This window comes from Pseudophryne corroboree, chromosome 2 (assembly GCF_028390025.1).
Source record: "Pseudophryne corroboree isolate aPseCor3 chromosome 2, aPseCor3.hap2, whole genome shotgun sequence".
NCBI classification, from domain to species: Eukaryota; Metazoa; Chordata; class Amphibia; order Anura; family Myobatrachidae; genus Pseudophryne; species Pseudophryne corroboree.
Window position 1 is genome coordinate 639929205 of NC_086445.1, and position 27263 is coordinate 639956467.

The 27263-nt window shown below is 46.8% G+C and overlaps 1 protein-coding gene and 1 long non-coding RNA gene across 6 annotated transcripts in view; one reads left to right on the top strand and one right to left on the bottom strand.

Annotated features, from left to right (window-relative positions):
* Positions 1-21575, top strand: part of LOC135041707 (uncharacterized) — a 96475-nt gene extending 74900 nt beyond the window's left edge. Inside the window, exon 3 of the long non-coding RNA XR_010235093.1 lies at positions 20963-21575. This is a non-coding gene — a long non-coding RNA (uncharacterized LOC135041707). The remainder of the gene's footprint in view (positions 1-20962) is intronic.
* Positions 1-27263, bottom strand: part of LOC135041630 (endosome/lysosome-associated apoptosis and autophagy regulator 1-like) — a 480370-nt gene that overhangs the window by 287673 nt on the left and 165434 nt on the right. The window contains exon 1 of one of the 5 annotated variants that reach the window (XM_063954953.1): positions 1413-1781. The exons of the other annotated variants lie outside the window; for them this stretch is intronic. The gene's annotated coding sequence lies outside the window, so the exon portion shown is untranslated. Of the gene's footprint in view, positions 1-1412; positions 1782-27263 lie in introns of those variants that run through there. 5 annotated transcript variants of the gene reach the window in all.

Consider the following 27263-nt stretch of genomic DNA (forward strand, 5'->3'; position numbering starts at 1 on the left):
ATTACACGGCAGGGCTACACACCAACATCACATCTACATTACACGGCAGGGCTACACACCAACATCACATCTACATTACACGGCAGGGCTACACACCGACATCACAGCTACATTACACGGCAGGGCTACACACCAACATCACATCTACATTACACGGCAGGGCTACACACCGACATCACATCTACATTACACGGCAGGGCTACACACCAACATCACATCTACATTACACGGCAGGGCTACACACTGACATCACAGCTACATTACACGGCAGGGCTACACACCGACATCACAGCTACATTACACGGCAGGGCTACACACCAACATCACATCTACATTACACGGCAGGGCTACACACCAACATCACATCTACATTACACGGCAGGGCTACACACCGACATCACATCTACATTACACGGCAGGGCTACACACCGACATCACAGCTACATTACACGGCAGGGCTACACACCAACATCACATCTACATTACACGGCAGGGCTACACACAGACATCACAGCTACATTACACGGCAGGGCTACACACCGACATCACAGCTACATTACATGGCAGGGCTACACACAGACATCGTACCTACATTACACGGCAGGTCCACACACCGACATTGTACCTACATTACACAACACGGCTACATAGTGCATACTGACATCACATAGTATAGTGAGGTGATACGTGTGAGTAGATCGATAGAAAGGAGGAACATCCAGCTAGCATTGCAGCAGGGTATAATGATGACTGAGTGAAAACCTCTCCATGTCTCTGGCTCACCCCTTCGCCCATAGCAGTATTTTCAGCCCCTTTCTTGAGGGTAGATGCTAGAATCAAGTGGGCTATGGGACATTTTCCATCTGGGGGAGGAGCCACGACACAAGGGGGAGGAGCTATGCCAGCGGGATAGTTCCTGTACTATCCATGCCACCAACTATTACCTTTAGTAATCAGGTGGTGAGCGAAGCGGAGCGAGCCACCGAGCCCGAAGCGTGGCGAACGAAGCGAGCCCGCGAGGGTACTTTTTGGGTACCTTGTTCGCCCGTAGCTCCTCCCCCTGGTGACGTGTCTCCTCCCCTAGGTACGTCAGAAGGTCCCTTCTCCCACTCCGATATAGAATCAACCCTTTCCTGATGTCTCTGGCTCACCACTCCCTCTATTGCAGTGTTATCATCCCTCCTCTCCATGTCTCTTTCTCACCCCTCCCCCATAGCAGTTTTATCAGCCCTTCCCTTCTCCATGCCTCTGCCTACCCCCATAGTAATGTTATAATTCCCCCCTTCTCCATGTCTCTGCCTCACCCTTTTGCAGTGTTATCATCCCCCATATTTCTGCCCCCCCCCCTCCCCTCCGCAGTGTTGTCAGCACTCCTCTCCACGTCTCTGCCTCCCTCCGCATCCAGCTCTTACCTCTTGTGTCCCTCCCATGCTGTCAGTGAGTGGTGGTGCTGAGTGGGCAGGTCCTTCTACTGCTTCTCCCGCCGAGGTCTCTGTCTGGCAGTTCAGCTCAGCAGCCTCGGCAGGAAGTGAAAGTAAGCACACTTCCTGTCTAGGCAGAGCACGGAGGTTAGTGGGGGTGGTCGCTCCTCGTCTGCTTCTTCATGGCTGCAGGTCCTGACCCGTCGTGCATGTGCAGCTTGGATAGCCAGCGGGGCAGTGAGGAATCCGGGGTTTGGGTTAAGGTTTGCGGGGCAGCAGGAGACTCCAGCGTGAATCGGGAGTCTCCCGCGGGATGCGGGAGGGTAGGCAACTATGTGCCAGGGGCCCCACAGTTCAGTGTGCAGCTGCAGTGCAAAGTGCACTGCAAGCTGCATACATTAAAGAAGAGGGAGAGGGCATAGGGGTGGAATCCGAGCCAGGGGGCGGGGCTACACAGCACTGCTTTCAGTTTCACTGCAGGCAGCATGTGAGAGGAGGGAGGGGAGAAGGCAGTAGGAGCAGCTACAGACATGTGCCCACAGCCCACCCAGTCAGTGTGTGATAGTGAGGTAAGAGGGAGGAGAGGAACACTCTACAGTATATGTATAATATGGGTATAAGTGTGTGATTGATTGTGGTAGGTGTATATGTTTCTGACTGTGTGTGACAAATGTATATATGTGTATAAGTGTGTGACTGTATGTTTGTGAATGTGTGTGACTGTGTGAATGTAGGTGTATGTGTGTAACAGTATATATGCATGTGTAAACGTGTGAGACTGTATATGTATATATATATATATATATATATATATATATATATATATATAAAAGTATGAATGCATGCATCTCCTGCCAACCATCACGTTTTGGTGGGATTGTCCTGTTTTTCGGGTATGGAAAAAAGGTACAGAGGGAACGCTCCCCCCTGCTGTGTGAATGATGCTGGGGACAGCACAGAGGCTGGGGAAGTGATGTGCACAGTACGGGTCTGTGGCGCCGGAGATAAGACGGCATCAGACTGTCAGTGATTGACAGTCTGATGCCGTTTGGGGCAGCGACGGCCTCCATTTCTTCAAACAGAGGCGTGTCTCCGGGGACACAGTAGGCCAGGATCTCTGTCAGAGAACGAATATTTCTTGACCACTTGGTAGGTATTGTGGCGGCCAGCTTGCGCAACCCCTTGAGTCACGCAGCCAGCCAATGCTTGTCGGGATTTAGGGGGTTCGGGATGTAACCGTCAGTATTGTGACCAACTAAATCCCCATCCTTGGACATAGTTCATATCAGTAATGCAGCTGGAGGCATTACACCTACTGCTACAATACCACATTAGTGCTATCGCTGCTGCTTTTATGTAAGCAGCAGCGATAGCTACTCTGTCCACATCTGAATGAGGGCCCCCCAAAGCCTTAATCCAGCTCTGGCGGCCAATGCCATACAAACCCAAAGAAGCTAAGTGCGTCATAGTGGGCACCCTGTGGAATCCAGTGTACCTCGCAGAAAGATTTAACAATGGTAAGTCTACCATAAATCTCCTTTTCTACAGCGGGGTACACTGGTATTCCACAGGGAATAACATCGGGGATGTCCTAAAGCAGTTCCTCATGGGAGGGGACGCACTGTAGCAGGCACAAGAATCCCGCGTCCAAAGGAGGAATCCTGGGAGGCGGAAGTATCAAAGGCATAGAACCTGATGAACGTGTTCACAGAAGACCATGTAGCCGCCTTGCACAATTGTTCTGCGGACGCACCATGGCAACCCGCCCAAGAAGGTCCAACACAGAGTAGAATGGGCCTTGATAGCAGCAGGAGCTGGGAGACCAGCCTGCGCATAAGCTTGTGCAATCAGCATTCTAATCCATCTGCCCAAAGTTTGCTTGTTTGCAGGCCAGCCATGTTTGTGAAAACCACCCAGTACGAAGAGGAAGTCCTCTCCACATATATATACGGAGAGCCTGTACCACATCCAAAAACCTCTCTTTGGAAGACAAACCAGGAGAGATAAAGGCCAGAACCACAATCTCTTGGTTAAGGTGGAAAGATGACACCACCTTAGGCAGATAACCAGGGCGAGTACGGAGAAATGCCTGGTCACAACAAAATATCAGGAAGGGCGGACCACAGGACAAAGCGCCTAAGTCCGACACTCTTCTAGCAGAGGCAATAGCCAACAGGAACAGGACCTTAATAGTATGCCATTTCAGGTCCACAGAATCAAGAGGCTCAAATGAGACCCTTGCAGGGCATTAAGGACAACAGACAGATCCCATGGAGCCACAGGAGGGACATAGGGAGGTTGTATCCGCAAAAAACACCCTTAGTGAAAGTATGAATGTCAGGAATAGACGCAATTTTCCTCTGAAACCACACAGACAAGACAGAAATATGAACCTTAGCAGTTCTTAGCAGCACACCAGGTAAAGCAAGAGTTCCAGACCCTGTAGTAAATCCAAACCGAAGCCGGTTTATGGGCCTTCAGCATAGTTTGGATGACCGCCTCAGAAAATCCTTGGGCCCTCAGGAGTGACGCTTCAAGAGCCACGCCGTCAAAGCCAGCCTGGCTAGGTCTGGGTAGACACTAGGGCCCTGAACGAGGCGGTCTGGGCGTTGAGGAAGTAGTAGAGGACGTTCCATCGATAGACCCTGCAGGTCTGAGAACAAATGCCGTCTGGGCAAAGCTGGAGCGACTAGAAGCAGCATTCCTCCTTCTTGCTTGAACTTCCGCAGAACCCTGGGCAGGAGTGACACCTGAGGGAACACGCATGGTAGTCGAAATTTCCATGGGAATTGCCAGTGCGTACACGAACGCTGCTTGAGGATCCCTTGTCCGTGATCCGAAGACCGGAACTTTATAATTGTGTCGAGACGCCATCAGGTAGGCTCCACTTGTCCATTAGGAGTTTAAACACCTCCAGATGAAGGCTCCACTCTCCGGTGTGTACGCCCTGATGACTGAGGAAATCCGCTTCCCAGTTGAGGACACCCGGAATGAACACTGCCGATATTGCTGGCAGATGGCGTTCCGCCCATTGAAGAATTCTGGACACTTACATTATTACGTTTCGGCTTCGAGTGCCACCTTGATGGTTTATGTATGCCACCGCGGTGGTGTTGTCAGTCTGTACTTGAACAGGCCTGTACCTTAACAGAGGCTGGGCTAGTGTCAAAGCGTTGAACACTGCCCGCAATTCCAGACTGTTGATGGGGACTCCTCCTGGGTCCTGCAACCTTGGAGAGAGAGTGTTGCTCGAACACCATGACCCAGCCCCTCAGACTGGCGTCCGTTGTCAGGAGGACCCAGTTGGGAATCCAGAAGGGACGGCCCCTGCTTAACTATTGATCCTGGAGCCACCAGGACAGGGATAAGCGGACCTCCAGAGTCAGGATCATCATTTGAGACCTGAGCCACTGAGGCAGACTGTCCCACTTGGATAGGATTAACCGTTGGAGAGGGCGAGAATGGAATTGACCATACTCCACCATGTCGAAAGTCGACATCATCATGCCTAGTACTTGCATCGCCGAGTGAATGGACACTTTTGGGTGAGAGTGGAAGTATCTGATCTTGTCCTGAAGCCTCAGAACCTTCTCTGGAGACGGAAACAGCCTCCGGCTGAGCGTATCCAGTAGGGCCCTCAGGTGCACCATGCACCGCACAGGGAGGACTTTTTCCAATTGATCAGCCATCCGTAGGCTGTGAGGAATTGCACCGTCAGCTGGAGATCACTCAGGAGGACATCTTGGGAGGTCGCCAAGATCAGCAGGTCGTCCAGGTACGGCAGGGTTCTGATTCCCTGCTGACGTAGATGAGCTGTCATCACGGCCATGACCTTGATGAAAATCCAAGGGGCCGTAGTCCGTCCAAAACGGCAGAGCCCTGAATTGATAATGGAGGTTGTCAATAGCAAACCGCAGATATTGCAGATGCGAAATGGCAATAGGTATATGCAGGTAAGCATCCTGTAGATCCAGGAATACCATGTAATCCCCAGGTTCCATGGCCAGTACAATGGAGCGCAGTGTTTCCATACGGAACTTGGAAACTCTCACAAACTTGTTCAGTAACTTGAGGTTGAGAATTGGCTGGAAAGACCCATTGGGTTTCGGTACTAGAAACAGGGTTGAGTAGTAGCCCCTCCCTCTTTGAGAGATAGGCACCGGCACCACCACTCCTGTCTCCAGGAGGGATTGGTCAACCCAGTGTAGAGCTCGTGCCTCCAACGGGTCCATATGGGATGACCGTTGTGCACAACTGTCGAAGGGGATGTCTCGTGAAGGAGACCACGTACCCGTGAGAGAAAACTACCTTTGCTACCTTCTGACGCTTTATCAGGCTTTTTTGATGCAGTAGTGGGATCAGCTTCATCAATCTGGAGAACTATTTTGATAGTTCCCACTAATTCAGGGACATCAACCTGAGGTGCATGCTCCCCATCAGAGGCCGCCGAGTCGGAATCAGAGGAAATCACACGCTTACAGGGCCCCCTAGCCCTCGAGGGCGGAGGTGTAGACTTCTGTTTAACCAAGGATTTATTCAAACCCTGTATCTGGTTAGTGTGTCCGCCCAAGGCGGATTAACTACAGGGACAATTTGCGGCTGCAATGGCACAGGTAGTACCACAGGGGGTGTAAGACATGTTATCAAAGTATTTAGCATACAAGAGAAGGCAGCCAATGGTGGCTCTTGGTTGGCCACGGGGGCCACCGGTGGAGTGGGAGATGTAAGTGAACTAGCACCCACATCCCTAGCAGCAGGTTTCCCTCTGGGTAAATCTGTAGGAGCAGCACTGCCTGTAGTAGTAGCGTCCACGGAATTCCCGCCCTGTGTGGCAGACATTATGAGGAATGTAGCCGCGGGTCACACAATACAATATAGCCATATATAGGTAGTATATAGGTAGTAATACCGTAATCCCCTGATTTATGTGCTAATAAAAGCAGGACACAAACCGAGAAATGAATCGGTATGGGGTGACTGAAATACACAGAAAAAATACGCTAAGATGTATAGACTGTGTAGCACTATATATATTAGATACGGCATGTCTCCCAGACATAGAAGTGCTGCGGCTCCGCATAATAGTAAAAGCTTTTCTTAATTTCTTCAAGGCTGCCTAAGGCAGCCCACACCTGTTAGTGACCTGCACTGCAGGAACCAACTTTAAAACTGAGCTCCTGTGCACGGAGGAGGGGTTTATAGAAGTGGTGGTGTGGTGCATCCTGGGAACAATCAAAGTTTTTAGCCTGTTGGTGCCTCGGATCAAGATCCAACTCTACATCCCAAGTTATTCCCTGTGGAATACCAGTGTAACCCGCTGCAGAAAAACATTTTTTCCTTTTTTTTTTTTTTATTATTATTTATTACATTTAATAAAATCAGTAGAGTGTGTGTGAATAAATATATATATATATATATATATATATATATATATTTATTAGTGATGAGCGGGTTCGGATCCAAACCCCCCCCCCCCCCCCCGAACTTCACCCATTTTACACGGGTCCGAGGCAGACTCGGATCCTCCCGCCTTGCTCGGTTAACCAGAGTGCGCCCGAACGTCATCATCCCGCGGTCGGATTCTCGCGAGATTCGTATTCTATATAAGGAGCCGCGCGTCGCTGCCATTTTCACTCGTGCATTGGAAATAATAGTGAGAGGACGTGGCTGGCGTCCTCTCAGTTTCTATGTTCAGTGGGCTGCAAATTGTGCTGCAAATATCTGTGCTCAGTGTGCTGCAAATATCTGTGCTCAGTGTGCTGCAAGTGCAAATATCTACGTTCTCTGCCTGAAATACGCTCCATATCTGACTGTGCTCAGTGTGCTGCAAATATCTGTGCTCAGTGTGCTAATTGCTTTATTGTGGAGACTGGGGACCAGCAGTATTATATAGTAGGAGGACAGTGCAGAGTTTTGCTGACCAGTGACCACCAGTATTATACGTTCTCTGCCTGAAAAACGCTCCATATCTGTGCTGCATTGTAGTATATAGTAGGACAGTGCAGAATTTTGCTGACCACCAGTATAACTATATATATATAGCAGTACGGTACAGTAGTCCACTGCTCTACCTACCTCTGTGTCGTCAAGTATACTATCCATCCATACCTGTGGTGCATTTCAGTTTTGCACAGTTTGCTGACCACCAGTATATACTATATAGCAGTACGGTACAGTAGGCCACTGCTCTACCTACCTCTGTGTCGTCAAGTATACTATCCATCCATACCTGTGGTGCATTTCAGTTGTGCGCAGTGTATATAGTAGTAGGCCATTGCTATTGATATATTACTGGCATATAATTCCACACATTAAAAAATGGAGAACAAAAAAGTGGAGGGTAAAATAGGGAAAGATCAAGATCCACTTCCACCTCGTGCTGAAGCTGCTGCCACTAGTCATGGCCGAGACGATGAAATGCCATCAACGTCGTCTGCCAAGGCCGATGCCCAATGTCATAGTAGAGAGCATGTAAAATCCCCAAAAATAAAAGCTCAGTAAAATGACCCAAAAATCTAAATCTAAATCGTCTGAGGAGAAGCGTAAACTTGCCAATGTGCCATTTACGACACGAAGTGGCAAGGAACCGCTGAGGGCCTGGCCTATGTTCAAGGCTAGTGGTTCAGCCTCACATGAGGATCATCCTCCTGCTAGAAAACTTAAGAGTTAAGATGGCAAAAGCACAGCAAAGAACTGTGCGTTCTTCTAAATCACAAATCCCCAAGGAGAGTCCAATTGTGTCGGTTGCGATGCCTGCACCTCTTTTTTCTTTCATTTTTCTTTGCATCATGTGCTGTTTGGGGACTATTTTTTTGAAGTGCCATCCTGTCTGACACTGCAGTGCCACTCCTAGATGTGCCAGGTGTTTGTGTCGGCCATTTGGGTCGCTTAGCTTAGTCATCCAGCGACCTCGGTGCAAATTTTAGGACTAAAAATAATATTGTGAGGTGTGAGCTGTTCAGAATAGACTGAAAATGAGTGGAAATTATGGTTATTGAGGTTAATAATACTATGGGATCAAAATGACACCCAAATTCTATGATTTAAGCGGTTTTTGAGTGTTTTTTATAAAAAAAACACCCGAATCCAAAACACACCCGAATCCGACCAAAAAATTTCAGGGAGGTTTTGCCAAAACGCGTCCGAATCCAAAACCCGAAAAATATCCGGTGCACATCACATTATAATAAATATATATATGTACACACGCAACAAATTAGGGTGGTAATAGGCGCAAAACCCTTTTAAACAACCCGAGCCGTTCGGTTTTCTTTGCTGTTATATTGATCGCTTTTGTTTCCTAATACACTCCCCTAGATTCCTTTTTAAGGGGTGGCAGCCCTTTCCTCCTGTGGTTTGCTGTTCAAGCGTACCTTTTTAAAATCTGAAAAACAAAGGGTGAGAATAGGCGCCTACTAGTGTAGTATTATGTAAAACAGTGTGCCCAACACCTTCGGTATCACACCTACAAATTTAAGGTGTACCGTATATGGTGGAATTCCAACCACCTTTCTTAATGGCAAAAATGTCACTCTTTCAATATGCAGTGAAATTAGATGTAATCTATGGTATCCTGGTGGTAATTCTCCCTTGTTTTTACCTCCTTTAGTACACCTCTTGCTGACTGCACGCTCCCGCTGGTTATCCGATGACATCACTGGCCCGGATCGGCATCACCTGGGGGCAGGGGTGTAGTGGCTGTGATCTCCCATGCACAAAGGTGGCTGCCTAGGACCGGTGTGTGAGGACAGGGGGCTGATGCTCGGATGATTCTCAGAGGAGCAGGGTGTGTGGTCAGTGCTGGAACGGAGTTCCAGCACTGACAAGTATTGTTTTGTTAAAACTGATATTAAATGTTTTAAATATTTAAATATCTCTTATGAATTTGTTCTAGACACCATTGGTCGCTACCCCCCATCCCTCTCCTTCATAGATCCACACAATTCAGGGACTTACCATCCCTGTACTTTTGGGCACCAGCAGACGCCCTATATATTGGGAGTGTCATTATAGAGCTGCTACATTATAAAGGGTTGCGACTTGTGAGTGTTGTTTTAATTTGTGGCACAGTAAAATAAATAAATATATATATATATATATATATATTTTTTTTTTATTATTATTATTATTACTAGGCTTGGACTGGCCCACAGGGGTACAGGGGAAATCACTGGTGAGCCCTACTGCCTGAGGGCCAACCTCGTGCTCTAAGGGTCAGGTTCTAGAATGTTCACTTGAAATATACTACATACTGTATGTTATCTTATACTTGACTATGGTGTATTTTCTGCAGTGCATTGTGGTTATTAATCTGGCACATTAGCATGCATGCAGCAGCTGAATTTATTTATATATTTATGAAGGGGCCCAGACATTGCACTGTCTAATGCAGTGATTTTCAACCTTTTTCAGTTCGCGGCAAACCGAACAAGATTTTAAAATTGCCAAAGCACACCATCAGTAACCAACGGAAAACAACACACACATGGGGAAATAAAACAAACATATATTGGTCACCAAGGGAAAAAACACACACACATTGTCCCCAACAGTAATTAAAATACTGCACTGGCCCCCACAGTAATTGAACACACTGTCTGCACAGTAATTCCACACACATTAATGCCATCACACTGCCACCCATAGCATTGGCACACATTGCCCCCAATAGTAATGCCACCACACACTGTCCCCATTTGTAATTGCACACATTGCCCCCATAGTAATTTCTCCACACTGTCCCCCATAGTAATGCCACCACACACTGTCCTTCATAGTAATGCCACCACACACACTGTCCCCCATAGTAATACCATCACTCACACTGTCCCCCATAGTAATGCCACCAGACACTGTCTGCCATAGTAATAAAAGCACTGGCCCAAACATGTTCTCTTTTCCCCCTTAGCGGCAGGAGCAGTGAGGAGCAGAGCAGCATGGGCGGGATGGCGATGTGGTGTACGTTACCCTATGTGTCACACCACGTCGTAAGGGTCACGGGCGGGCCCGAAGGAGAGCTGCCGTCTTCACTATACACTGACTGCGGAAGAGCTGCCTGCGCTGCTATACACGTACAGTATCGCTATCGGGCAGTGCAGGCAGCTCTTCCGCGGTCATTGTATATTGAAGACGGCAGCAGCCAGGGCCGAGCAGCAGGGATCTCTGGTGGCGGCGCCACATACGACAGCCGCAGGCGGCACACCATTGTGCCGCGGCAAACCGGTTGAAAATCACTGCTCTAATGGTTAGTCAAACCAATGAGAGTGCAGGCCATACCCCCTCTGCAGACTGGCCATACCCCTAACACCGCATCCCCCCGGTGGGTCCTACATGCCCCAGTCCGACACTGTTTACAGTGCTCCCGATTCCAGCACTCAGATGCTCACAAAGAAATAAACCTAGCCAGATGACCTTCAAACGCACTGCCGGGGTAGTATGTATCATGCAAATGTCCCAAAGGCGGCACTCTGATAGTAAACACAGTAATCCTTACTGATAGTATTATTATGGATATATATACACCAAGTATCATATTACTCATTATACACATAGATCAAGCAACAAGCACGCCTGTATACTTTATATTTTGCTGTGTGAACTTAGTTGATCCGGCTTTGTTGGGCACATTATAAGTGACTTGCTTTTAGTTTATGACAGCTGTCTATGAAGGCAAGTGGCTGCCTGGGAGCACTCTCCTGCTGGGGGATCTCATGCACAGCGCTGCAGTTTAAGGTACTGAAGAGCTGTATAGAGGGATGTAAAGGGAGAATAGAGAGGCGTAGAGCAGTACAGAGGGAAGTAGAGCAGAATTGAGGGGTGCAGAGGAGATAAAGTTATGTAGAGCAGTATAGAGGTAAGTAAAGAAGTATAAAGGGATTTAAAGCAGTATAGAGGGATGCAGAGGAGCATAGAGGAGTGTAAAGCAGTATAGAGGGACGTAGAGGAGCAGAGAGTGGTGTAGAGCAGTACAGTGGTATGTAGAGGAGCATAAAGGAATGCAGAGCAGTATAGAGATACGTAGATGGGTGGAGAGCAGTATAGAGGGGTAAAGAGAAGTATAATAAGATTTTACTTACCGGTAAATCTATTTCTCGTAGTCCGTAGTGGATGCTGGGGACTCCGTAAGGACCATGGGGAATAGACGGGCTCCGCAGGAGACATGGGCACTTTAAGAAAGAATTTAGATTCTGGTGTGCTCTGGCTCCTCCCTCTATGTCCCTCCTCCAGACCTCAGTTAGAGAAACTGTGCCCGGAAGAGCTGACAGTACAAGGAAAGGATTTTGGGAATCAAGGTAAGACTCATACCAGCCACACCGTATAACTTGTGATAACTTTACCCAGTTAACAGTATGAACAATCACAGAGCATCAGATAAACTCTAATGCAACTATAACATAACCCTTATTTAAGCAATAACTATTTACAAGCATTGCAGAAGAAGAAGTCCGCACTTGGGATAGGCGCCCAGCATCCACTACGGACTACGAGAAATAGATTTACCGGTAAGTAAAATCTTATTTTCTCTAACGTCCTAGTGGATGCTGGGGACTCCGTAAGGACCATGGGGATTATACCAAAGCTCCCAAACGGGCGGGAGAGTGCGGATGACTCTGCAGCACCAAATGAGCAAACACAAGGTCCTCCTCAGCCAGGGTATCAAACTTGTAGAACTTTGCAAAGGTGTTTGAACCTGACCAAGTAGCCGCTCGGCAAAGCTGTAATGCCGAGACCCCTCGGGCAGCCGCCCAAGAAGAGCCCACCTTCCTTGTGGAATGGGCCTTAACTGATTTAGGCAGCGGCAACCCAGCTGGCAGAATGAGCCTGCTGAATCGTGTTACAGATTCAGCGAGCAATAGTTTGCTTTGAAGCAGGCGCCCCAAGCTTGTTGGAAGCATACAGGATAAACAAAGATTCGGTTTTCCTGACCTTAGCCGTTCTGATTACATAAACCTTCAAAGCCCCGACTACATCCAGTGACTCGGAATCCTCCAAGTCAGTAGTAGCCACAGGCACCACAATAGGTTGGTTTATATGAAAGGATGAAACCACTTTCGGCAAAAATTGTGGGCGGGTCCGCAATTCTGCTCTATCCGCATGGAAAACCAGATAAGGGCTTTTATGTGACAAAGCCGCCAATTCTGACACACGCCTAGCCGAAGCCAAGGCTAATAGCATGACCACCTTCCACGCGAGATATTTTACTTCCACCGTTTTGAGTGGTTCAAACCAGTGTGATTTCAGGAAACTCAACACCACGTTAAGATCCCAAGGTGCCACTGGAGGCACAAAAGGGGGCTGAATATGCAGCACTCCTTTTACAAACGTCTGAACTTCAGGCATGGAAGCCAGTTCTTTTTGAAAGAAAATGGATGAGGCCGAAATCTGAACCTTAATGGAACCCAATTTAAGGCCCAAAGTCACTCCCGACTGTAGGAAGTGAAGGAAAAGGCCCAGCTGGAATTCCTCCGTAGGGGCATTCCTGGCCTCACACCAAGCCACATATTTTCGCCATATACGGTGATAATGTTGAGCCGTCACATCCTTCCTAGCCTCTATCAGTGTAGGAATGACCTTATCCGGAATGACTTTTTCTGATCGGATCCGGCGTTCAACCGCCATGCCGCCAAACGCAGCCGCGGTAAGTCTTGGAACAGACAGGGCCCCTGTTGCACAAGTCCTGTCCTAGAGGCAGAGGCCACGGGTCCTCTGTGAGCATTTCTTGCAGATCTGGATTCCAAGTCCTTCTTGGCCAATCCGGAACAATGAGTATTGTTCTCACTCCTCTTTTCCTTATGATTCTCAGCACCTTGGGTATAAGAGGAAGAGGAGGAAATACATAGACCGACGGGAACACCCACGGTGTCACCAGTGCATCCACAACTATCGCCTGAGGGTCTCTTGACCTGGCGCAATATCTCTGCAGCTTTTTGTTGAGGCGGGATGCCATCATGTCCACCTGTGGCAGTTCCCACCGACTTGCAATCTGCGTGAAGACTTCTTGATGAAGTCCCCACTCTCCCGAGTGGAGGTCGTGCCTGCTGAGGAAATCTGCTTCCCAGTTGTCCACTCCCGGAATGAACACTGCTGACAGTGCGCTTACGTGATTCTCCGCCCAGCGAAGAATTCTGGTGGCTTCTTCCATCGCCACCCTGCTCCTTGTGGCGGTTTACATGAGCCACTGCGGTGATGTTGTCTGACAATCAGAACCGGTTGGTCGCAAAGCCAGGACTCCGCTTGACGTGGGGCGTTGTATATGGCCCTTAGTTCCAGGATGTTGATGTGAAGGCAAGTCTCCTGACTTGACCACAGCCCTTGGAAATTTTTCCCCTGTGTGACTGCCCCCCACCCTCGGAGGCTTGCATCCGTGGTCACCAGGACCCAGTCCTGAATGCCGAATCTGCGACCTTCGAGAAGATGAACACTCTGCCGCCACCACAGGAGAGACACCCTGGCCCTGTGGGATAGGGTGATTAACCGATGCATCTGAAGATGTGATCCGGACCACTTGTCCAGTAAGTCCCATTGGAAGGTCCTCGCATGGAACCTGCCGAAGGGAATGGCCTCGTATGATGCCACCATCCTTCCCAGGACTCGAGTGCAGTGATGCACTGACACCTGTTTTGGTTTTAATAGATTCCTGACCAGTGTCACGAGCTCCTGAGTGCTCTCTATCGGGAGATAAACCCTTTTCTGGTCTGTCTAGGATCATGCCTAGGAGAGGCAGATGAGCTGTAGGAACCAACTGCGACTTTGGAATATATAGAATCCAGCCGTGTTGCCGTTACATTTCCAGAGAAAGTGATAAGTTGTTCAGCAACTGCTCTCTTGATCTCGCTTTTATGAGGAGATCGTCCAAGTACCTGATAATAGTGACACCTTGCTTCCGCAGGAGCACCATCATTTCCGCCATTACCTTGGTGAATATTCTCGGGGCCGTGGAGAGACCAAACGGCAACGTCTGAAATTGGTAATGACAATCCTGTACCACAATTCTGAGGTACGCCTGATGAGGTGGATAAATGGGGACATGAAGGTATGCATCCTTTATGTCCAGAGTCACCATAAAATCTCCCCCTTTCAGGCTTGCAATGACCGCTCTTAGCGATTCCATCTTGAACTTGAACCTTTTCAGGTATATGTTCAGGGATTTTAAATCAATATGGGTCTGACCGAACTGTCTGGTTTCGGGACTACAACATGGTCGAATAATAACCCCCTCCTTGTTGAAGGAGGGGAACCTTGACCACCACCTGTGGAAGATACAATTTGCGAATTGCAGTTAACACTGTTTCCCTCTCGTGGGGGAAGCTGGCAGGGCCGTCGGTGAGGAGGCATCTACTCAAAGTCCAGCTTGTATCCCTGAGACACAATATCTATTGCCCAGGGATCTAACAGGGAGTGAACCCACTTGTGGCTGAACTTACGAAGGCGTGCCCCCACCGGGCCCAGCTCTGCCTGTGGAGCCCCAGCGACATGCGGTGGATTTTGTAGAGGCCGGGGAGGACTTCTGTTCCTGGGAACTAGCTGTATTGTGCAGCTTCTTTCCTCTGTCAAGAAAGGACGCACCTCGGACTTTCTTGTTTCTTTGTTCGAAAGGCTGCATTTGATAATGTCGTGCTTTCCTAGGCTGTGCAGGAATATAAGGCAAAATATCAGAATTACCAGCTATAGTTGTGGAGACCAGGTCCGAGAACCCTTCTCCACACAATCCTCAGCCTTCCATATGCCACTTAAGTCGACATCATCTGTCCATTGCATATTCTACAGGACACGTCAAGCAGAAATCGACATAGCTTTGACTCTAGGATCCAGTAGACTCATGTCTCTTTGGGCATGTTTTATATATATATATATATATATATATATATATATATATATATATTAGTGATGAGCGGGTTCGGTTTCTCGGAAACAGAACCCCCCCGAACTTCACCCTTTTTACACGGGTCCGAGCCATACTCTGATTCTCCCGTATGGCTCGGGTAACCCGAGCGCGCCCGAACGTCATCATCCCGCTGTCGGATTCTCACCAGATTCGGATTCTATATAAGTAGCCTTGCGTCGCCGCCATTTTCACTCGTGCATTGGAAATGTTAGGGAGAGGACGTGGCTGGCGTCCTCTCCGTTATTGTTGAACTTGATTGTGCACTATTGCTTAATTGTGGGGAGGGCTGGGGAGCAGCTGTATAATATAGGAGGAGTACAGTGCAGAGTTTTGCTGATCAGTGACCACCAGTTATCCGTTCTCTGCCTGAAAAAAACGCTCCATATCTGTGCTCAGTGTGCTGCATATATCTGTGCTCAAACTGCTTAATTGTGGGGACTGGGGAGAGGCTGTATTATATAGCAGGAGTACAGTGCAGAGTTTTGCTGACCAGTGACCACCAGTATATAATATATAGCATTACGGTACAGTAGGCCACTGCTGTACCTACCTCTGTGTCGTCATTAAGTATACTATCCATCTACATTCTATACCTGTGGTGCATTTTAGTTTTGCAGTTTGCTGACACAGTGACCACCAGTATACTATATATAATAGCAGTACGGAAGGCCACTGCTGTACCTACCTCTGTGTTGTCATTAAGTATACTATCCATCTACATTCTATACCTGTGGTGCGCCTCTTTTTTTCTTTGCATCATGTGCTGTTTGGGGACTATTTTTTTTGAAGTGCCATCCTGTCTGACACTGCAGTGCCACTCCTAGATGGGCCAGGTGTTTGGGTCGGCCACTTGTGTCGCTTAGCTTAGCCATCCAGCGACCTCGGTGCAAATTTTAGGACTAAAAATAATATTGTGAGGTGTGAGGTGTTCAGAATAGACTGGAAATGAGTGGAAATTATGGTTATTGAGGTTAATAAAACTATGGGATCAAAATGACCCCCAAATTCTATGATTTAAGCTGTTTTTTAGGGTTTTTTGTAAAAAAAAACACCCGAATCCAACAAAAATTTTTCGGTGAGGTTTTGCTAAAACGCGTCCGAATCCAAAACACGGCCGCGGAACCGAATCCAAAACCCGAAAAATGTCCGGTGCACATCATATATATCTCTTAAGACAGCATCTTTAATATATATATATATATATATATATATATATATATATATCTCTGTATATGCTGTAATCTTTCAATACAAGTTTATTCAAAAAGACCTTGGAGTGCCGCCTATTTTCTTCCACCAAGTACCATACTGGACTGAGGGGAGTATTCCTTTGTTTATCTATATATATATATATATATATATATATATATATATATATATATCTATATCTATATATATATATATATATATATATATATATATACATATACATATATATATACACACACACATATATATATATACACACATATATATATACATATATATATATATATATATACATACACACATACATACATACGTACATACTAGGGTCTCAATCTTTGCTGATAAGGTACCTTGTCCACGCTGCCACAGCGCTATAAACCCATGCCGACACAATCTCCGGTCTGAGTCGTGTACCAGAGTGTGCACGCTATCTGCAGGATCCCTGAGAATAGCTGTTACGTCAGGGCTACCTTTTGGGCAAACGTGACACCCTAGGGGAAGATTCCCATCGTATCCTGGCCCTAGTGGGGAAAGGATACTGCCTGAGAATTCTTCGTGGGAAACTGCAGTCTCTTGTCTGGAGATTCCCGCTCTGTTTCATCATGAGAGGAGGGAAATTTACCTCAGCTTTCTTCCCCTTAAACATGTGTACCCTTGTGTCAGGGACAGATGAGTCATCAGTGATATGCAAATCATCTTTTATTACAATAATCATGTATTGAATACTTTTCTGCCATTTTGGCTGTAACTTTGCATTATCGTAGTCGACACTGGAGTCAGACTCTGTGTCGATATCAGTGTCTATTATTTTGGATAGTGATCATTGAGAGACTCTGAAGGTCTCTGCGACATAGGGACAGACATGGGTAGATTCCCTGTCTGTTCTCTAATCTTTTGTGCAATAAATTCACCTTAGCACTTAATTACACATATCCAAACAGGTGTCGGCGTTGTCGACGGAGACACCCTCTCACACACATATTTGCTCTATCTCCTCCTTAGGGGAGCCTTTTACCTCAGACATGTCGACACACACGTACCGACACACCACACACTCAGGGAATGCTCATCTGAAGACAATTCCCCCATAAGGCCCTTTGGAGAGAGAGAGAGAGAGAGAGAGAGAGAGTATGCCAGCACACACCCCAGCGCTATTAACCCAGGAATAACACAGTAACTTAATGTTAACCCAGTAGCTGCTGTTTATATTGATTTTTGCACCTAATTATGTGCCCCCCCCCCCTCTCTTTTTACCCTCTTCTACCGTGTATCTGCAGGGGAGAGGCCGGGGAGCTTCCTCTCAGCGGAGCTGTGGAGAAAAAACATGGCGCTGGTGAGTGTTGAGGAAGAAGCCACGCCCCCTCGACGGCGGGCTTCTGTCCCGCTTTCATGTACAATTTTTGGCGGGGGCTCATACATATATACAGTGCCCAACAGTATATATGCAAACTTTTGCCAAAGAGGTCTCTAATTGCTGCCCAGGGCACCCCCCCCCCCCCTGCGCCCTGTACCCTTACAGTGACCGGAGTATGTGGGTGTAGTGTGGGAGCAATGGCGCACAGCTGCAGTGCTGTGCGCTACCTCAGTGAAGACTGGAGTCTTCTGCCACCGATTTCGAAGTCTTCTTGCTTCTTTCACCCGGCTTCTGTCTTCCGGCTCTGCGAGGGGGACGGCGGCGCAGCTCCGGGATCGGACGACAAAGGGTGAGATCCTGTGTCCCTCAGTCCCACGATGCAGGGAGTCTGTTGCCAGCAGAGCTCCCTGAAAATAAAGAAAACCTAACAAAATACTTTCTTATAGCAAGCTCAGGAGAGCTCACTAAACAGCACTCAGCTCGTCCGGGCACAGATTCAAACTGAGGTCTGGAGGAGGGACATAGAGGGAGGAGCCAGAGCACACCAGAATCTAAATTCTTTCTTAAAGTGCCCATGTCTCCTGCGGAGCCCGTCTATTCCCCATGGTCCTTACGGAGTCCCCAGCATCCACTAGGACGTTAGAGAAAATGGGATGTAAAGTAGTATAGAGGGGTGTAGAGAAGCATAGAGTGGTGTAGAGCAGTACAGAGGGAAGAAGAGGTGTATAGAATGGTTAAGAGAAGTATAAAAGGGATATAAAGCAGTATATGGGGTGTAGAGGTTTGTAGAGCATAGAGGGGCTGTTAAGGAACTCCAGCACAATTGTGTAAGGGGTGGAGGGCAGTTTAAGAATTAAACCCTCTCTACTACTCCCACGATGATGTACACACCAGTACTTAGGATGTTGCTTATATCTGTAGCATGAAGAGCTTACAAAATTGACTGGAGTAGTAACTAGACACAGTATGGCAAGAAAATGGTTAACAGGAGGATGACTGTAGGATCCTATATGTGTTCAGCATTTAGAAGCAAGTTGTAGCAAGGATCTCTCAGTGAAGTAATATGCAGACTGTGGATATGAACTCGACCGTAACAGTAATGTGTATCCTGGAATACAGAACACTTAACAGGTGAAACGCAATTGAGTAGTGAATGCACAGATCTGAAACAGAGCTTGAATGCAATACAAGGATATAGCACAATGGTTACTGCTGTTTGTAAGGACCATCCACAGTAATATAGATGTATTCATAACTTTTATTAGAGCTGCAGAGTAAAAATGTATAAAACAAGAAACCACAGTTGTAGTCCAAGGTTGAATGGTATGCAGCGTTTACACAGAAATCCAATGTGAGATAGCAGTGGTAATTAGCCAGGGATCCCAGAAAAGCACAAATAAGATCCTCAGCAACAGTAAATGCATTGACACACAGCAAATACTTGATTGTTTCTGGAATAGGGACCGGCTGACAAGGCTTCCAACTAGAAACTAGACTATGGAAACAGAAACTATCACCAGCCAGGGTGTGTAGGGCTGTCTGCCTTTTATCAGGATCAGGGACCAATGGCAGAGAGTCAGGCAGATCAGCCCCCTAATGAGCAAATAGATTGCAGCTGTAAAGCTGCACAAAGGCATCCTGGTTGCTTAGCAACAGACAGGACCAGGAATTACTGTGGTCGATTAGCAACCATTGGGACCATCAGCCAATTTAGCCAGCATGACATGGCATCCCAGTCACTTGGCAATGACCAGGACCCGATACAGTGATGAGTTGCATCCACGGCTCATAACCATATCCCACCCACCCCCTTTAGAGTGGACTCCGGACACCCAAACAGATCTGAGGGACAGAGGCGTAACAAGGGTAGGGCGAGTGGGGCACGTGCCCTGGGTGCATTGGCAGGCCCAGGAAAGGGGGGCGCAGCCAGCGGCAAGGGCATCATGCCCCACTCACCCCCGTCACGCCGAAATGTGAGGGGATGAGAGCGCAGCGTCTCTCCCTCCCCTCACCGCCACTGCCAGCACTAGCAGCGCTGTCAGCAGCGCTGCGTGTGTCCGGTCTCCGGCGTTAGCCAATCAGAGCTTGCGGACCGGCTCCTGATTGGCTGCCGGTCCGCGAGCTCTGATTGGCTAGCGAACCGGCGCCACACAGCCACCGGAGACCTGGAGCGGTGAGGGGAAGGAGAGGGACTGCGCTGCGCTCTCCTCCCCTCACATATCAACAAGTCAAGCGGTGAGTGACCGGGGGGGGGGGGGGCACAGTGGGGCAATGTATCTGGCACTGAGTGGGGCAATGTATCTGGCACTGAGTGGGGCAATGTATCTGGCACTGAGTGGGGCAATGTATCTGGCACTGAGTGGGGCAATGTATCTGGCACTGAGTGGGGCAATGTATCTGGCACTGAGTGGGGCAATGTATCTGGCACTGTGGGGCAATGTATCTGGCACAGTGGGGCATTGTATCTGGCACTGTGGGCCATTTTCAGTGGCCACACCCCTTCTGGCGCGTGGCCACACCCCTTCTGGCGCGTGGCCACGCCAATTTTTTGCCGCACATGCTTCTTTTGGTGTGTGTTTTTTTTTTTTTTGGGGGGGGTGGGGGGGTGGGAGGGTGCCATTTTCCATCTTGCCCTGGGCTCCGAAAACCCTAGCTATGCCTCTGCTGAGGGAAACTTAAAAGAAAGGCTTTGAACAAATTTACTGGGACAGGCAGGTTCAAGGCCTCAGACGGTGGTTATTTTTCTTATAAGATTTTCTTGGTCTAACCAACGGAAGCAAAAAGACATTGTCAGAATTTATAGGAAGTTCAAACAATAGAGCTTCTTCAGCTGCAGAGTCAACCTAAGAATTTGAGCATACGCCCAATGGTAGAACACTTGGAAGGCCGAGCGTACAACAAATTCAGAGGACAAGAGTTCTCAGAGGACCCACTGAATGGGGAAGAAAGTGAAACAAACGCAATTCTCACATCCTTAGACTGTGGCTTTGATATAGATCTTGAAGTGCTACTGTTCTTATGAGAATGAAAATTCTTAGTGTATTGGTTCTTGAAAGCTTGACTTCCCTTAACAGGTCATTCTTCGGCCAACAGGAAAGAAGTCTCAGTGGACACCGAATGAATCGTCTCAGGATCAGCAAACCTTTACAGCACCAGTAAAAGCCTCCAAATCTTGAAGAATGGTATCCAGGATGCATTGAGTGGTTTTACCCATTCTAGAGCCTCCCCTCTAAAGGCTGTGACCAGTTTCGGCTGGAGTGGTAAGAAATGGAGCTGCGGTTTGACATTGATGCATTAGATTGCATAAGTGGTCTAATTTGCCATAAATACAAGTCAGGTGCTACAGATCGAGAATCCTTTGTTGTGATAGTTCCAGTGCTTTACAGCATGGATGGTTTCCATTGTAACAGTGAATCATTAGCCATTGGTACCTTAGACATAGTGGAAACCAGGACTGGACTGGCTGCTATAGTCATTTTGCCTCTATAGGAAGCAATTAAACGAAATTTAAAAGTCTCCCTCCAGCCCAGCCATTGAAAGATGGGGCTTTTCTGTGTTGCTTAGTGTAAACTGGATTAATGATAAAGATTGGGATCCCTGTAATGGCAATTTAATGACTCAGTGTACCTGTGTAATATACCACAAAATAAAAAAATACTTCTCTCATTTGATAACCAAACTGAGATTTTATCATATAGGTGGTAACTAAGGTGTTTCAATGTTCTATTCCATTAAACTACTTTATTATGTGTCTATATTATTTCCTTTTCATGCTATTTATTTCTAGTAAGTACTGGCAGGCATTTACTACAAAGGACATGCTAGTGCTGGGGGTTCAACAATGCAAATATTCCCTTCATTATCTGGCAGTGCATGCTGGAACATGTAGTTCTTCAGAAGAAATTCCACAAGATTTGTGGGAAATCAAAGAATGCTGAAGTTGTATGCAAAACCTCACACATAAGAGCAAGCTTACAGGCATAAACATTTAATTTGGTGATACTTTAAGGGCACAGGTTCTCAAACTCGGTCCCCAGGACCCCACATGGTGCACGTTTTGCAGGTCTCACAAAATCACAAGTGAAATAATTAGCTCCACCTGCGGACCTTTTAAAATGTGTCAGTGAGTAATTAATAGACCTGTGCACTTGCTGGGTTACCTGCAAAACATGCCCTGTGTGGGGTCCTGAGGACTGAGTTTGAGAACCACTGCTTTAGGGCAATAAGTAAGACTTTGTGTGGCCTCTCTGGGCTGCCAAGCAAGTTTGCTGAAAGCTTTTTATACAAAAACCCTGCTTATACCACAGCTTTCATCCTCAGATTGGCAGCTTCTAGATGCTGCCCTTGGTAAGCTCATGTTAAAACACTCGGTTGGATTTGAGTCTGCATACCTGTACTTTAGGATTCGCAGAGACCCAGTACAGAGGCACGAAGTATCCGCAGGAGGTTTAGGCTTCGCTGCACCCGACATGCAGGTCTCAGCCCTCTGTCTGGGTTCCCCCATATGGGGCTGGTATACACTGGTGCTGGTTTGGTAATTTTTGCTGCGCAGTGTTAAACACGGAAATGACAGAGAAACAGAAAGGATTTGAGCTGGAGGAAAAGGTATGGAGTCAGGAGGCAAACACTAGGATGACAGGAAATGGGAACAGAGCACAAGGGAAGGCAGGAACCAGGAACGGAGCCAAGTAAATGCAGAAACCAGGAATGAAGCATAGGGAAGGCAAGAACCAGGAACAGGGCACTAAAAAGTGGAACACTAGGAAGCACAATGCAAAATGCTGGAGTAACAGGGCTCTCTCCTATAGACGGAGTTCAAATTTGGGTGCTTTAGTGATGTCTTATTTTTGGCACATCTGGCCCTTTAAATCTAATACTGCGCTGCATGCATGTCCCTATGGGAGCCGCAGCCACACGCTGAGCTGGCAAAGGGAAGAGACTGCAGCACACCAGAGATCTCCTGCCCACTGCTCTGCAAGAGCCGGAGACCAGCGCTGCTGGACCCAGTAATTGAACGCCAGTGTCTGGCATGCTGTGACTTTACACCTACTCTAAGAGTGGGCACTGAACAGAATGGCTTGTTGGGGAATTTTAATGAAACCTCCATAGAAGCTGAGGTGCATAAAAAACTGAAGCATTACCACAACAGCGTTCCTCAGGACCATATCCCTTCCAATCCACTGAAATTGGACTAAGCACTGAGAAACTGTGGATTCCATGATCTACTTAACTTCATATTCTTCATGATGATCCACCAGGATGGAAGGAAGAGGTCTGCTGAATGTGGAGAAACGATAGAGAACTGGAGGTTTTAGGAGGAAAACATGCAATACATTTTGTATTCTATGTATGCCAGGAAGTTTCACTCGGAAAGCCACAGGATTAACTGCCTGGATAATTTGAAATGGCCCAATATATCTTGGTGCCAGCATCATGGTAGGAACTTTCAACCGCATATGTTAAATTGATAACCACACCTGGTTTAATAGAAGGAGCTCTCCTTCTCTTCTTGTCAACAAAGGACTTGTATAGAGAAAAGACTTTGATTAGATTCTTTACCTCTTCACAAATACTGAAGACGTATCTCACTGGACGGCTGGCAGGTTCCTGTTAGACAGAATGTTGCCCATACTGGATGAAGAATGGAGAGTGGCCAGATGACTTGTAAAAAAAGTTATTATGGGCAAACTCAGCCCAATCATCTTGGTTAGTGGAAATGTAGATTCTAACACATTTCTCCAGATAATTATCTATGCGCTCCGTATGCCCATTGCTCAGGGGATGATAGGCCAAGGAGAAACTCAGATTGATGTTAAAGCACTAGCACAGCACTCTCCAGAACCTGGAAATAATATTACACCCCATGATGAGAAAGAGTGTCCTTGGGAACCCGTGTAAGCTGAAAATCTCCCTTATGAACACTTCGGCTAATTTTAGTGCTGAGGGCAACCCTTTCAGAGGAGCCTTGGAGAACCTACACACTACTACCCAGATGTGTCAATACCTTGGCAGGCAGACAAAACTGTAACAAAGGCCATGGTTATGTGGGACCTAGTATGATTGGGCACTGGTAGTGGATGCAGGGAACCTGGGGAATAATGTGGTGGAACCTTGTGTTGAGTGCAGGTAGGAAGGCAGCCACAAAGTCCTTGACATATCATTTTTATCAGCAGAGTATGCTCATGTGTCTTCATATAGCAAGGGAAAAAATGCATCAAAAGACATCCGGCATTAGTGAATGTGCTCACAACTAGGCGCAACTAAAAGGGTTGTTTAAGGAGACTCCAGCAATGGATGTAGGAGAATATATCTGTACAGCTGCCATTCGCTTCTGACCATGCAGGTTGGCATCCTCCACAAGGACTTAATCTCCTATGTGCTACCATCTGCTGGAACCCTATTATCCTGGGCCTAGTGTAGTTACGATTGGATGATCCCATCCTAGATTGGAGCAAACCTCAAGTTCTGTCCTAGGGATCTCCGTGTCATCAAATATGTTTGTCTACAATCAGACTTCCATGACCCTCTGTAAGTACCACATTGCTAGATGTATTTAGCAAAAAGGCAACTGAAATGCTACCTGCTACTCAGGAATGGGACTGCGCTATCAAGCTGCTACCTCAGGTAGGCATTTTCCTGGGAAGAGTCTTTCCACTGTGAATAACTGAGACCCAAGCAGTTTCCAAATATATCAAGTAGAACCTTGAACGTGGGTTCTTCAGAGAATCTAAGCAACCTTCAGTAGCCGTGCTATTCTTTGTTAAGAAGGACAGTGGGTTAAGACCTTGTATCAACTACCAGGGTTTGAACGCCGTCACCATAAAAAGATCAATACCCGTTACCCCTGATTTCAGAGTTCTTTGATAGGATAAGGGGGCAAATCAGACCTTTGTGGGGCATACAAGTTAAATCAGGATAAGAGCTGGTGATGAATGGATAACATCCTTTAACATGCGTGATCGCAATTATGAATATTTATGTATGTCTTTTGGGTTACGTAATGCGCAAGATGTGTTCCAGAAATATATAAAACAAAATTTCCCAAGATCTCCATTACAGTATGTTGTGGTCTGTTTGGATAATACTGTATACTAAATATTTTCCAAGGATTTAGCAAGTTACCGGGACCACGTACATGAGGTCTAAATTTTAATTGTATGGTCTTATTGTATTAGAATAACCCTTTTACGTCTGCCTTTAATTAGAGGTTTGAATGTCCTCATTAACCACTTAACTGACTGATTTTTTTTTTGTGAATTAGGTGAAAATTTTAGGTATTTAATTTTAAACTTAACCAAAATGATTTTCTTGAAATTTTTAAAAAAAAACAACAACTTTTTTTTATATTTGTAAAAAAAAAAAAAATGATTGGGTTTTCAAACATTGGAACATCGGTCAACACCATCAGAACATCATGACCATCAGAAACATCGCGGCTATCATTTTAAAAGCCGGGACAGCCACCAGTACACAGGGGGGCTTGCAGAGGTTAAAATACATTTCACCAGTGGCTGCCATTGTCTGCAGCCACTGGGTGAGGGGTCCTGCAGTGCTGACTGATCAGCAGTGATCTGCAGCATGGCAAACACTGGGAAAGGGTGCGCGGGGGGGACGGGACAGAGGGACCTTCAGGTCCCTCAGAGTGGCAGCAGCGGGAAATTTCTCATCCTATGCTGTCTGACTGGGTGCATCCTGTGCAACCAGGTCAGATGAAGCACTTGCTCTCTGCACATGTTACATCTGCCCCACCTGCAGTGCAACATGGTTTTGCCCAACTGCTAACTTTTTTTGTTTGCTAATAACTCACTGGGCAGCACCAATCCTCACCAAAATCTCTAATGTATATACCTTTATGGAGAGCACCAAGGGTAGCTCTGGTGTGTAGGAAGACTTGCTTACACCGAGAGACGTGCCCACTTTGTTCTTTACCAACTACAGCAATACACAATAGAGCTAGTCCGGACAATAAGTAAATGACATAAGCCACCTTTGTGGTATCTGTGGGGAAATTTGCTACTTGAACTTTGAACTGAATCGAACACTGATTTAGGAAGCCCCAACAACTTTTAGGACCCCCATCAAACTTTGTGAGATTTGGAATCTGCAAGGGTGCTGAGGTTCCCGCAGCTTGAATGGACACTGCAAAAAGCGGTGCAAACTGTGACTGAACAATATTGACCAGCTGCAAGAGAGTTTCTCAGATCTGAAGAGGAGATGCTACAACAACTCTCTAGGAGACAGATTACCAACATCATCCATGGTGGGCCAAAGTATTCTGTCACAGAATACTTGTTTTGTTCATATGTTTGTAAATCCAGTCATCAGGACACAGAGACATGCGAGTTCACTGCTGTGCTGTTTATTCCATCACCAACTCCAGACACACTGCACACTGGACTACCCACTTCCCAGCATCCCCCTGGTCCTAGGGACCATCACTGAAGATTCAGGCTTACACAGATTAGTAAGGGAGTATCTACAAATATTAAGCATTCTAATACACTAACATCACATCCTCTTTTCTTTAAAGATAAGCCCTATATGCTTCAATGCAACAATTAACAACGTCATATTAAGAACATCTGACACGTTTCAATGAGTCTCTCAGGTCTGCGTATTTCCCTTTTGGGTCTTTCACAAACAGTCTGTGTTTCATCGACCATGTTGGACCTTTCTAGAATCATGGTTGGTTCACCATTATCAGGATCATCATACATGTCAAATGAAGGGTATTCTTCAGTCATGTTGTCTTCATGGTTAGGTTGAGATCTTAAATCCACCCAATTTCTTCTTACTTCCGTTCCATGCTCTGTACGTATAGTGTAAGATCTTGGTGCTACTTGTGCTTGCACAATACCTTTCTGCACCCAAATACCTTTCTCGTGATCTCCGAGATGGACTTGGTCACCCGATTTTAGATCAGATAAGCGTCTTATTCTCCTGTCATGGAACAGTTTCTGTTTCGCCTGTTGACGTTCCTTACTCAGTCTGACCAACGCTGAGTTATGTGTATTAAGCAGTTCATCATGTATCGGGTGATTTGCTCTAATCCTCCTTCCCATCAGCATTTGTGCAGGAGAAAGTCCATTCTGTAAAGGTGTACTGCGGTAGATTAAAAGACTTTTGTAGAAATCTTCTTTACCTTCTTGAGCTTTTTTCATGAGACTCTTTACAGTTTTTACTGAAGTTTCCACCAACCCATTTGAGCGTGGATAGTGGGGACTTGACATAGTATGGACAAATTCCCACTCATCAGCAAATTGTCTAAATTCAGCACTGGAAAACCGAGGACCATTGTCAGTGAACACTTCCATAGGAACACCATGCCTTGCAAAGATTGACTTCATGCAATTGATTACGGCTATGTCTTGGTTCATTCTTGGCCAATACATAT